Source organism: Microcaecilia unicolor, chromosome 6 (genome assembly GCF_901765095.1).
Source record: "Microcaecilia unicolor chromosome 6, aMicUni1.1, whole genome shotgun sequence".
NCBI classification, from domain to species: Eukaryota; Metazoa; Chordata; class Amphibia; order Gymnophiona; family Siphonopidae; genus Microcaecilia; species Microcaecilia unicolor.
In genome coordinates this window covers 218401207-218412710 of record NC_044036.1, presented here as the reverse complement: position 1 = coordinate 218412710, position 11504 = coordinate 218401207, and the positions used below count along the sequence as shown (strand labels likewise).

Here is an 11504-nt window from a genome sequence, read left to right as displayed (position 1 = left end):
TGTTATCCGCACGGCAAGGCGAGTCCGCAATCCGCTGCTGGATTCTATTCTCCAGGTCGGAGGCACGCAGCCATGAGAGCCTGCGCATCACCACACCTTGAGCAGCGGCCCTGGACGCAACATCAAAGGTGTCATACACCCCTCTGGCCAGGAATTTTCTGCACGCCTTCAGCTGCCTGACCACCTCCTGAAAAGGCTTGGCTTGCTCAGGGGGGAGAGCATCAACCAAGCCCGCCAACTGCCGCACATTGTTCCGCATGTGTATGCTCGTGTAGAGCTGGTAAGACTGAATTTTGGCCACGAGCATAGAAGAATGGTAGGCTTACCTTCCAAAGGAGTCTAAGGTTCTAGAGTCCTTGCCCGGGGGCGCCGAAGCATGCTCCCTAGAACTCTTAGCCTTCTTTAGGGCCAGATCCACAACTCCAGAATCATGAGGCAACTGAGTGCGCATCAGATCTGGGTCCCCATGGATCCGGTACTGGGACTCGATCTTCTTGGGGATGTGGGGATTAGTTAAGGGTTTTGTCCAGTTCGCAAGCAATGTCTTTTTTAGGACATGGTGCAAGGGAACAGTGGACGCTTCCTTAGGTGGAGAAGGATAGTCCAGGAGCTCAAACATTTCAGCCCTGGGCTCGTCCTCCACAACCACCGGGAAGGGGATGGCCGTAGACATCTCCCGGACAAAGGAAGCGAAAGACAGACTCTCAGGAGGAGAAAGCTGTCTTTCAGGAGAGGGAGTGGGATCGGAAGGAAGACCCTCAGACTCCTCGTCAGAGAAATATCTGGGGTCTTCTTCCTCTTCCCACGAGGCCTCACCCTCGGTGTCAGACACAAGTTCACGGACCTGTGTCTGCAACCGTGCCCGACTCGACTCCGTGGAGCCACGTCCACGATGGGGGCGTCGAGAGGTAGACTCCCTCGCCCGCATCGGCGAAGCTCCCTCCGCCGACGTAGTCGGGGAGCCTTCCTGGGAGGCGACGGCAGCCGGTACCGCACGCGGCACCGACGCCGGAGACCTCACCTCGGGCGATGGGCCAGCCGGCGCCACGCTCGACGGTACCGGTGGCGCAAGCACCGCCGGTACCGGAGGGGTAGGGCGCAACAGCTCCCCCAGGATCTCTGGGAGAACGGCCCGGAGGCTCTCGTTCAGAGCGGCTGCGGAGAAAGGCATGGAAGTCGATGCAGGCGTCGACGTCAGAACCTGTTCTGGGTGTGGAGGCTGTTCCGGGCTGTCCAGAGTGGAGCGCATCGACACCTCCTGAACAGAGGGTGAGCGGTCCTCTCGGTGCCGATGCCTACTGGGTGCCGACTCCCTCGGCGACCCAGAGCTCTCGGTACCGACACGGGAAGGGGACCGGTGACGATGCTTCTTCGATTTCTTGGAATGAAGCATGTCACCGGAGCTTCCCGCTACCGACGAGGAGGACGTAGAATCCAGCCGTCGCTTCCTCGGGGCCGAGGCCGAAGGAGGTCGGTCTCGGGGGGGCTGTACCGCAGGAGCCCTCAGGGTAGGGGGAGACCCACCCGAAGGCTCACCGCCACCAGCAGGGGAATGGACAGCCCTCACCTGCACTCCCGACGATGCACCACCGTCCGACGACATCAGCAGACGAGGTCCCGGTACCACCGACGTCGATGCAGCTATCCGATGTCTCGGCGCCGATGCAGAGGGCCGATGCCTCGATGCACTGGCGGCCGAGGATGAAGCTCTGGACGCTGAAGACGTCGATGCACTCAATACCCCCGGTGCCGATGCCGACGAAGAGCCCGAGAACAAAACGTTCCACTGGGCCAATCTCGCTACCTGAGTCCGCCTTTGCAAAAGGGAACACAGACTACAGGCCTGAGGGCGGTGCTCGGCCCCCAGACACTGAAGACACGACGCGTGCCTGTCAGTGAGCGAGATAACCCGGGCGCGCTGGGTGCACTTCTTGAAGCCGCTGGAAGGCTTCGATGTCATGGGCGGAAAAATCACGCCGGCGAAATCAAAATCCGAAATGACGAAATTGAGCACCAAAACTTTGAGGGAGAAAAATCTCGACCGAGGCCTAAAAGAGGCCTACCCCGACGACGAAAGAAAACTTACCGGGGCAAAGTCTGAAAATACGGGAAGGGGCAAAACGAAACCCGAGGGGGCTTCCGGAGCACTTCCCAACAATTTTTGAAGATTTTCCGAAGAAAAAACAACACGTCGAAGACAAAGGACGCGCGAGGTCGACTTTCCGGGGCTCGACACGGCGAAAACACGACCGTACCGAGTGCGGACGAAAGAAGACTGGCCGGCTCGAGCCGGTTTCGGGCGGGAAGACGGCCGCGCATGCTCGGTGTGCGCGGGCGCGCGAGGGCTAGCAAAGGACTTTGCTAGTGAAGATTCCGATTGGAGGGGCTGCCGTGGACGTCACCCATCAGTGAGAACAAGCAGCCTGCTTGTCCTCGGAGAATTGTTTTTTGCTTTTTTTTGTTACTGCTGTTCTAAGTGGTAGCAGAGCAGGGAACTGGCCTTTGCACCATGCTGTCCTTTTGACTCAATCTGCGATCAGGGAATTAGATTAGTTTTTTTCTCCCACTAAGTACACTGTTTTTAACTACTATTCATTATTGATGGGAGAAGTATATGGCCACCCCTGAGCTGAAAAGCAGATCAATAGAGAAGAGGGCTGGCTCCTGGCTGTGCATTCACAGATATCAGCAATGGGTCTGACCTGGAACGATATAACAACCTTAGTTACCCCTACGCTACCCTCTCTCATGTTTCCCTTGGGATTATTAGGAACTCAATTTTTGCCAGCAGGCTGACACAAAGTCTAGGTTTACCCCACTGTATACACTGAAATATAATTTTGCATTTATTAGGGAAACCAAAACTACATATGACATAAAAGACTAGTAAAAAAGGCCTGTTTCTGACACAAATGAAACGGGCGCTAGCAAGGTTTTCCTCGGAGTGTGTATGTTTGAGAGAGTGTGTGTGAGAGTGATTCTTTGAAGAGAGAGAGTGAATGTGCAAGTGTATATGTGAGACAGAGTGAGACTGGGTGCGAGTGTGTGTGTGAGAATGAGAGTGTGTGCCAGGGGCATTTGGTGACATCAGCCTGTGCTAGGGAGCCTAACGGACCAACTCTGAAGAAGTCACGAACACAGGCAGCAAGACACATAGAACGTTGGAGGTGAGAATCCTACTACATAAATGAAGAGTGACCGACGTGCCGCTCATGCGCAGAACAGCGCAGCTGTTCTGCGCATGAGTGGCACGTCACAAGTCTCTCTGTAAATGCCGTTAAATCAGCATGGAGCCGTCGCTCACAAAACACAGCCCGACCCGCCTGCTTCCAGAGGCGGCGGAGGAGCCCATAGTAACGGGGGGAGCATAGACCCTACGGCCGCCCCTCCCTCTCCGTTCGTCGTCACTACTCCAGCCAACCACCGAACAGGGGTTAAATAGAGGAGGTGCGGGGCCGACTCTGAAAGGTGGCAGCTGCAGGAAAATGACGCCGGGGTGGAGAAGGCGCTCCTTCAGCTGTCTGCGTTTGCTCCTGTCAGCACTCTGATTTCAGCCTTTAGCTCTGCAGCTATGAAGGCATGCTGTTCCTTTCAGCTGTGCAAAGCCTCTAGCATCCTGCCTCTTCTGACAGAACGTCCTGTTTTCGGGCAGGACGCTACAGCGGTTTTGGGCGATTAAAAGGAGAAGCATGCCTGCAGCACTAAAGACAAAGTCGGAGGGCTGAGAGGAGCAGGTATAAGAAGAGAGAGAGCGTGGGACTTGGGGGGGGGGGGGGAGAGTGAGGGTTCAGGAGTGAACAGAGAGAGAGAGAGAGAGAGAGAGAGAGAGCAAGGGGACCACGGGGAGGGGTAGGGATTCAGGCGAGCAGGAAAAATTACTGGTAGAAGGAGGGCAGAGAGAGAGAGAGAGAGAGAGATGTTTGAGAGGGACAGATGTTGGAAATAGGGGATGAAAAAAACAAGGGAGACTGCGGTCATGGAGTGGAAGGGAGAAATGGTGATCATGGAGGGCAGGGGAGAGAGACGGGGGACCACGGGGAGGGGTAGGGATTCAGGGGAGCATGAAAAATTGCTGGTGGAAGGAGGGCAGAGAGAGAGAGAGATGTTTGGGAGGGACAGATGCTGGAAATAGGGGATGAAAAGAACAAGGGAAACTGTGGTCATGGAGTGGAAGGGAGAAATGGTGATCATGGAGGGCAGGGGAGAGCTGATGCCCATGGATGGGAAGTAAAGGGAAAAGAGGAGAAAACAGGAGGAGACTGATCGGGAAGGGGAGAAACGGTGCCCATGGAGGGGAAGGGACCTGGAGAGAACAGAGCCAGGAGGAGATGGTCATACACACTCACTCTCTCTCTCTGAACTCACTCTCACACTCTTTCAGACAGGCGCGCGCACACACTTTCTCTGTCTCTCTCACACACACTCACTTTCACTGTCTCTCTCACTCTTTCAGACAGGCGAGCACTGCGCACACACACACACACTTTCTCTCGCTATCTCTCTCTCTCACACAAACACACACAAAATATTACCTCCTGTACTTTTACAAGACAAACAGAAGCAGGGAGAAATTTATCTTCTCCTTCCTTGACTAGACAGACACACACACACACACACACACACACACACACACACTTTCTCCGTCTCAATCTCTCTCTCCCTCACACACACACTCTCTCTCTCTCTGAAAGCACTCTCACATTCTGTCTTTCAGACAGGCGCACACACACTCTCTCTCTCTGAAAGCACTCTCACACTCTGTCTTTCAGACAGGCCGGCGCGCGCACACACACACTCTCTCTCTCTCTCACACTCACACACACACACACAAAATATTACAACAATAAGGGAATTACATTTCACAAATAAAAAATGTTGCCTGTTTTAATGGGCTTAACGGCTTGCATTAACATATAAGAAGAATCGATGGTAACATCTTGAAGACTAGCAAAAAATCTTGCCCGTTTTAATGGGCTTAACGGCTTGTTATTATTATATAGGAGAGGAGGATATAGGCGATAACCTTCCCTTTGCCCCCGGACTCGCCGCTTACATTTTACCAGCTCGTTGTTATACGTCTGCAGAGCTGCTCCCTGCTGGCTCATTCTGGAGATGGGCTGTCCTTTAGTGTATTTCCCTGTAGATACCGAACAGAAGACAACTACCCAGCTCAAACCAACCGCTCCACTACAAACCACCGCTGTTTAAGGGGACGGTGTAAAAGCCAGCGTTTAAGGGGACGGTGTAAAAGCCATAAGGGGACGGTGTAAAAGCCAGATCTGCGGGATCCTCCGGATCTAAGTACTACAAGGGACGGTGTAAAAGCCAGATCTGCGGGATCCTCCGGATCTAAGTACTACCTTAAGCGGTTGTTTGTTTTGACGGGCGCAGCGATCACCGACTTTGTTTTGACGCTGCGAAACGGAAATACGAGGATCCCGCTGTATCCGGTTTTTACACCGTCCCCTGTGTTTAAGGGACGTACATAACGCTACGACGCGTTCCACGCCTCATTCCAGGTTGCAGCAGCTGCGCTTCCTTGTTTTATTTCTCACACCCAAGGAGGTTACATAATTTTCTTGCTCGTACCACAAAAAAGCCTGAATCTAGAGTGAGGCTTAAAATACAAAACCTGCCTAATTCTGAGTATTGATGGCGGATGAAAAAAGTTGTTAGCTTACGTTTTTAAGGCAGGCTTATGAATGATATTAGCCTCCTTTGGATAAAATAAATAAATAAAGATATAATATGTACGTTTGGTGTATGCGCCGTTTGTATTTTGTATGTCATTGATATGCGACAAGCCTGAAGAAAAGCGGTAAGCGGGAACGTTATGGTCTCATGTAATATCAACTCAGGAATAGAAATTACAGCAATTCCCAGAATAGAGAAGGAGAGACATGTTCACAAAGCTACATAGGCAGGGATGGAAAAATAGAGAAAGCCACAAACACATTTACTTCAGAATAGAAGAAACTGAACACCAGGTTTAGAGTATACAGTCAGGACTATTTCCCGCTCTCGGATCTGGGTTGTAAGTACCTGGCAGATTTTTTTTTCCTCCAGAAGAAAGTGGAAGATATTGCTAGTTTTGATAGGGTTAATTTTCCTGTTGAACTATCCTGTGTTTTAGAAAAGAAATGGTTGAATTTTTATGTAATTTCTAATGAGCAAGTAAAGCTTGGAATGAATAAGATGAATCCATCTCATTGTCCGTTGGATACTTGTTTTCCGATGGTCATTAAAGCCTTGAGGTATGATTTGTTAGATCCTTTAACTACTATATCATTGACGGGGATTGTTTCTGAACCTTAAAAAAAAAAAAAAGCTTCTGTGTGTCCTCTGTTGAAAGGTAGTATTCTTGACCCTAAAGTAGTTGCTAATTGTCGATCGATCTCATCTTTGAGGTTTCTGGGAAAGATTTAGAGAAACTTGTGTTGGATCAATTTTCTTGATCAGAATGAACTGAATGATGCATTTGTTTGATTTTAAGAATGAGACACTCAACCGAAACACTGTTGATGCAGTTCATGCTGGATTTGACAGTGTGGAGGAATATCGAATAATCCGAATAAAATAAATTAATGTTTTTGGATGTCTCCACCGCCTTTGATACAATTCATTGTAAGATTTTACTTTATAGGTACTCTTTGGGTATTCAATTTAAGTAACAGTGTGAGAGTGGTTTTTTTTTTGTCTGAACGTAATTTTATCATTTGTATTAGTGAAGATAGTTCTTCTTGGATGCTATTTGAACAAGGCCACAAATTACGAATGTTATTCAGAAAGAATTTTTAAGGTTGAGATTACTGGAAAGATTTTCCGCCCCTCCCCTTCTTTCCTTTTCAAGAACACACACTCTCTCTCTCTCTTCCCCGCCGCCAAGCATCCGTTCAAAGCTGGGAGGCCTTTTGTGGCTTATTTCCATCAGCTCGGGATCTCCCTCTTCCATGCAAGAGTAGGGGACCACCTTTTCTGTGTGTGTGTTTCCCTCATTGTACAGAGCCCCTTGCAGTGTACCTTAAAACGGCAATGAATGCCCTCCCCCTCCCCCCCCCTTTGCTACTGGCTGCCTGGGTCTTCTTTGACATGTCCCGTGACAGTGACTCCTTGTCGAGGGACCTCCCATCATCCTAGGACTCCATTGCTGCAGCCTTCCTTAAGCAGTAGTCTCTCTATGGCTTCATGCAGGTCATTATTGAAAATATCTAACCCTATGTTGGATAGGTGTACTGTATCTGATTGGTAGAGGCCCGGACAGTCTTCCCCTATCATCTCGTACGATCTCTGTGTAGTGCAATGACAGCATGAACCTGTGCATCCTTTTGTGTAGCTTTCTTCTTGTTTTATCCACGGCATGGTGGGACTTTGCATCTTTCCAAACTTGACACGGGGGACCAAACCAAATGCAATGATGGACATCTGCTCCTGATGTCCAGTATGTCCCTTTGCATCATTTTAATCAGGTCAATGCTGTGTGTGGATAATCGAGGCCCACAGGGACTGATGGCACTGTAGCTGATCTCACACCTCTGGCAACAGCTGGGCCCACCTCATACCGTGCCGCCCTAGCCAATCCACTGTGACAACTGAGGACAGCAGACCGAGCCCCCTCTTTCCTTTTTTTTTTTCATCAGTTACAGGCTGTTCTCGCAGCCCAGTGCACAAAGGAGTAGCCAGTTATCCAGACTGTGTGTAGACCTGCATGAAACAAAAAATAAACAAGTGGCGAGCCCTCCGTTTGTCATAACCAAGGGGGATAAATGTACGCACGGCTCATGCTAACATTGACCTTTACTGGTCATGTTATTATCTACTAGCGAGTCTATTGCTGGTTTGCTTGCTGTACAGGTCTAATGTCTAATGTACGACTTATACCTGTTGGAGACCCACCTCCCAACTGCCATTACCTGTTTCTTGGATAGTCCTATCTGGCTTTCTGTTGTGGCAGTGCCTATGCGAAAGGAATGCGTGGTGAAAGCTCTAGTGTCCAGGCCCAAGGCTGTTATACCAAAGTTGAGTATTTTTGCAAATTGATAGCATGTTACCGAATGGTTATTAGCATGGACTAATAACTGTGGAGCTGTGTTAGGGCGAAATGACATGTAATTAATAAAATTTTGCACTGGGCATGTATCGCTAAAGGGAATTGGACTTGATATACCACCTTTCTGTGGTTTTTGCAACTACATTGAAAGCGGTTTACATAGTATATACAGGTACTTATTTGTACCCGGGGCAATGGAGGGTTAAGTGACTTGCCCAGAGTCACAAGGAGCTGTAGTGGGAATCAAACCAAGTTCCCCAGGATCAAAGCCCACTGCACTAACCACTAGGCTACTCCTCCACTCTAAAGGTAGTCTGCCTAGTGTTATCACTGCTCCTTTGGCCATCTGATCTGTCTTGGATCTCCACAACCTAATAGTAATACTACTTGCTTGTAGGTGGCAGTTGATGCTAAGAGGCTCATCGGCTTGCTCCATCTGGAGTTAGATGGCACGATCTCACTGATGCAAAATGCTCCAAAAAACAGTAATGTAAATGTGCAATGAAACAAGGTGGTTTCGAAGGGATTGGAGCAGACTGTGGCTAGGTTCTGGACAAGGGCTAAGAGTATATCGTGAGTAATGGGCTGTCTCTGGTCAAGATGATTCACCGACATTTTTGCCCACCCTTTTAAAATTTGCCTTATGGCAAAGTGAATTGTGGCTAATCATTTTGAGCAAGAAGGCTAGTTCCGCTAAGTATGATCGCACCTTTATGAGGCTGGCACCCTGCATCTTCCTGTATCAGGAAGTGTAACAAAGTGTCCTCCCGAAGCTAGGATGCTTGCTGAATCTGGTTACTCACACAGAAGTTGAAGAACTTTGTATATGCTGACTAGTATTTCTTAGTGGTGGTCTCTGTGACCGAATTTCATATTAGCTTTTATTCCTTTGGGGACCAAGCCACCAAACTGATTTGGTATTGGGTTTGCAGCACAGTCGGCCGTGGGGGCTAGGCGCCGGAATTCTGCAAACTTAAAATGAGACAGAGCGTCTATGATAGTGTTATTCTCCCCGGGCACATGCAATGCTCTGCAAGTAATGTTGAAATGCATGCATAGCAGTACAATTTCCCTCAATACCTTGATTAGCAGAAGGGTACTGGCTGACTGCCCATTTATTATTTCCACTACCGCCATATCCGCTCTGAAGATAATGTGCCTGTTGGCTAAGTACAGCAATGATACTGTCAGTGCGACCATAATTGGGAATAATTCTAGGAACTTTATATCCCTAGTAATCCCTTCACTGTTCCACGCGGCGAGCCATCTTTCAGAGCACCAGGAGCCAGAAAAATAAATACCAAAACCGAGTCCTGCAGATGCATCTGTAAGCAGCTGCATGTCCATGTTGCTCACTGGATCACTCTGCCAGAAGGTCTGGCCATTGAAAGACTGTAAGAAACATTCCCATATCTGGAGATCATCCCTGATGTCATGTGTAATGCTTATGAAATGGTGTCTTTTCTTGACTCCTGTTGTAACTAATGCCATGTGCTGTGAGAATATTCTACCCGTGGGTATTATCCCGGTTCCAAAGTTCAAAAGGCCTAGTAAAGATTGGAATTGCCTGAGGTTTGCCTTCTTGGCTGTCCTGAACTAGATTATTTCCTGTTTGAGTCTCTCCAATTTATCCTGAGGCAAGCGTGATATCTGCTTGGCTGCATCAATTTCCTTTTTTTTTTATATATATTTTTATTCACGCAACAACAAGTTGTGAATACAAAATACAGCAACTCTGCTCAGTATACAATTCAAAATCGTCAGTCCAAACTTACGTTCAACATTTATGTCTATTCTAAAATCTTTTACACAACCTGTAGTGCATTTTATTGCTTTATCCCCCCAAGCATCCTACCTTACATTCTATCAAATATTCCATTCTACTTCTCACCTTCCACACCCTCCCTCCCCCCTCCCCCATTCATCCCTGCATGCTCCTTCTCCCAGTATCCCCTCCATCTTCAGGTGAGTAATTGTAGACATTCTTCCCACAACGTGGCATACTTGCGAGTCTCTGGTTTATTAGCCTTGGAGTAAATTTGCTTCTCATGTGTGCCTACTTCCCTCATTTTTATTTTCCATACCACTCCTAGTGCACCCTCCTCGACACCCCAAAACTGCAATATTGTTTTTTTAACCAGCAGGAGGGAGACATATACCAGCCTCCTGTGTGGCTGAGTCAATCCCTGCCCAACTAAGAGTGACTGTTCTCCAAGCAGTAAAGTGGCATAGTCCCAGTCTAATGTTTTCTGCACCACCTTATTAAGCAGCTGTATAGCTTCATTCCACAGTACCAGAGCCGGGCATTCCAGGAAAGAGTGCAGCAGCGTCCCCTCCGTCCCCTGGCATTTAATACATCGCTCATCAGTCCATAGTCCTATCCTTGCCCCTTTTGCCCTGGATATGTATGCCCTATGTAATATCTTGTATTGCGTCTCCTGCAAGTCAGCTGCCTTGACCATGCCGTATAGGGTCGTGAACAATTTCTGAAATGTTTGCTCAGTATAAGTAGTGCCCAATTCTTCGTTCCATTTGGCTATCAATATCCCCATTTCCTCTTCCCGTCTATGTTCATTTAACACCTTATACCATGTCGACAAACTATTTAACTGATATGGAATTTTGAGTAGGATTTTGTCTAATTGACCCCACGTCCACGCCTCCCCGTGTTTTGTTCTTATGGTAGTCCAGTAATGTCTGACCTGAAGGTATTGTAACAAGTTTTTATTCGTCAGTTCCCATTTTTCCTTCACCCGGTCAAATGTGTCAAAAGTGTCTGTGTCGTTTTCCAGTAATTGGCCCAAGATCCTGCACCCATTGTCCCTCCAGGTGCCAAATGCTGTTCTACCCATTCCAGGTGGGAATGCTGCATTACCCACCAGGTTCATGAAAGGTGAGACCTCTGGTGTTCTCTGTTGGCGCTTCCTCCACCACCCCCAAGCTCTCCGCATGGGCTCCAACAGTTCTCTCCTATCAGTAATATTTATGTCACCACTAGGGCCCCCGTGGATTAAGTTAATAAAGGACCAAGGTCTGCTCCAGATCTCCATCCCCCGCTCTGGTAAATATCTCTGCTGGCCTATGATTCCTTCATATATAAAGCGCATTAGCGCTGCAACATTATACATGCGAAGGTCTGGTAGACCCAATCCACCCCTCTCTCTCCTAAGGGAGAGTTTAACCTGACTTATCCTTGCCCCTTTTCCTCTCCAGACAAAGTTCCTGATAATTGATCGAAACAATCGCTCCTCTTTCCTTAACACCCATATAGGTGCTGCCTGTAGAGGGTAAAGAATTTTTGGGAGGAGGATTATTTTGACCAGAGTTACCCTGCCCATCAAGGAGAGTGGTAGGTCTTTCCATTTACCACACAGTTGCCTTATGTTCTCTATCTGGTTAATTACATTTTTTCTATAAAAGGTTTTTGCATTAGTACTAAGGAAGACCCCCAAGTATC

At 48.5% G+C, this 11504-nt stretch overlaps 1 protein-coding gene across 1 annotated transcript in view; it reads left to right on the top strand.

Moving 5' to 3' along the window:
* Nucleotides 1-5728: 5728 nt before the first annotated feature.
* The window catches only part of ANAPC2 (anaphase promoting complex subunit 2), a 492733-nt gene continuing 486957 nt past the window's right edge, over nucleotides 5729-11504 (top strand). The window contains exon 1 of the mRNA XM_030206193.1: nucleotides 5729-5818. The gene's annotated coding sequence lies outside the window, so the exon portion shown is untranslated. The remainder of the gene's footprint in view (nucleotides 5819-11504) is intronic.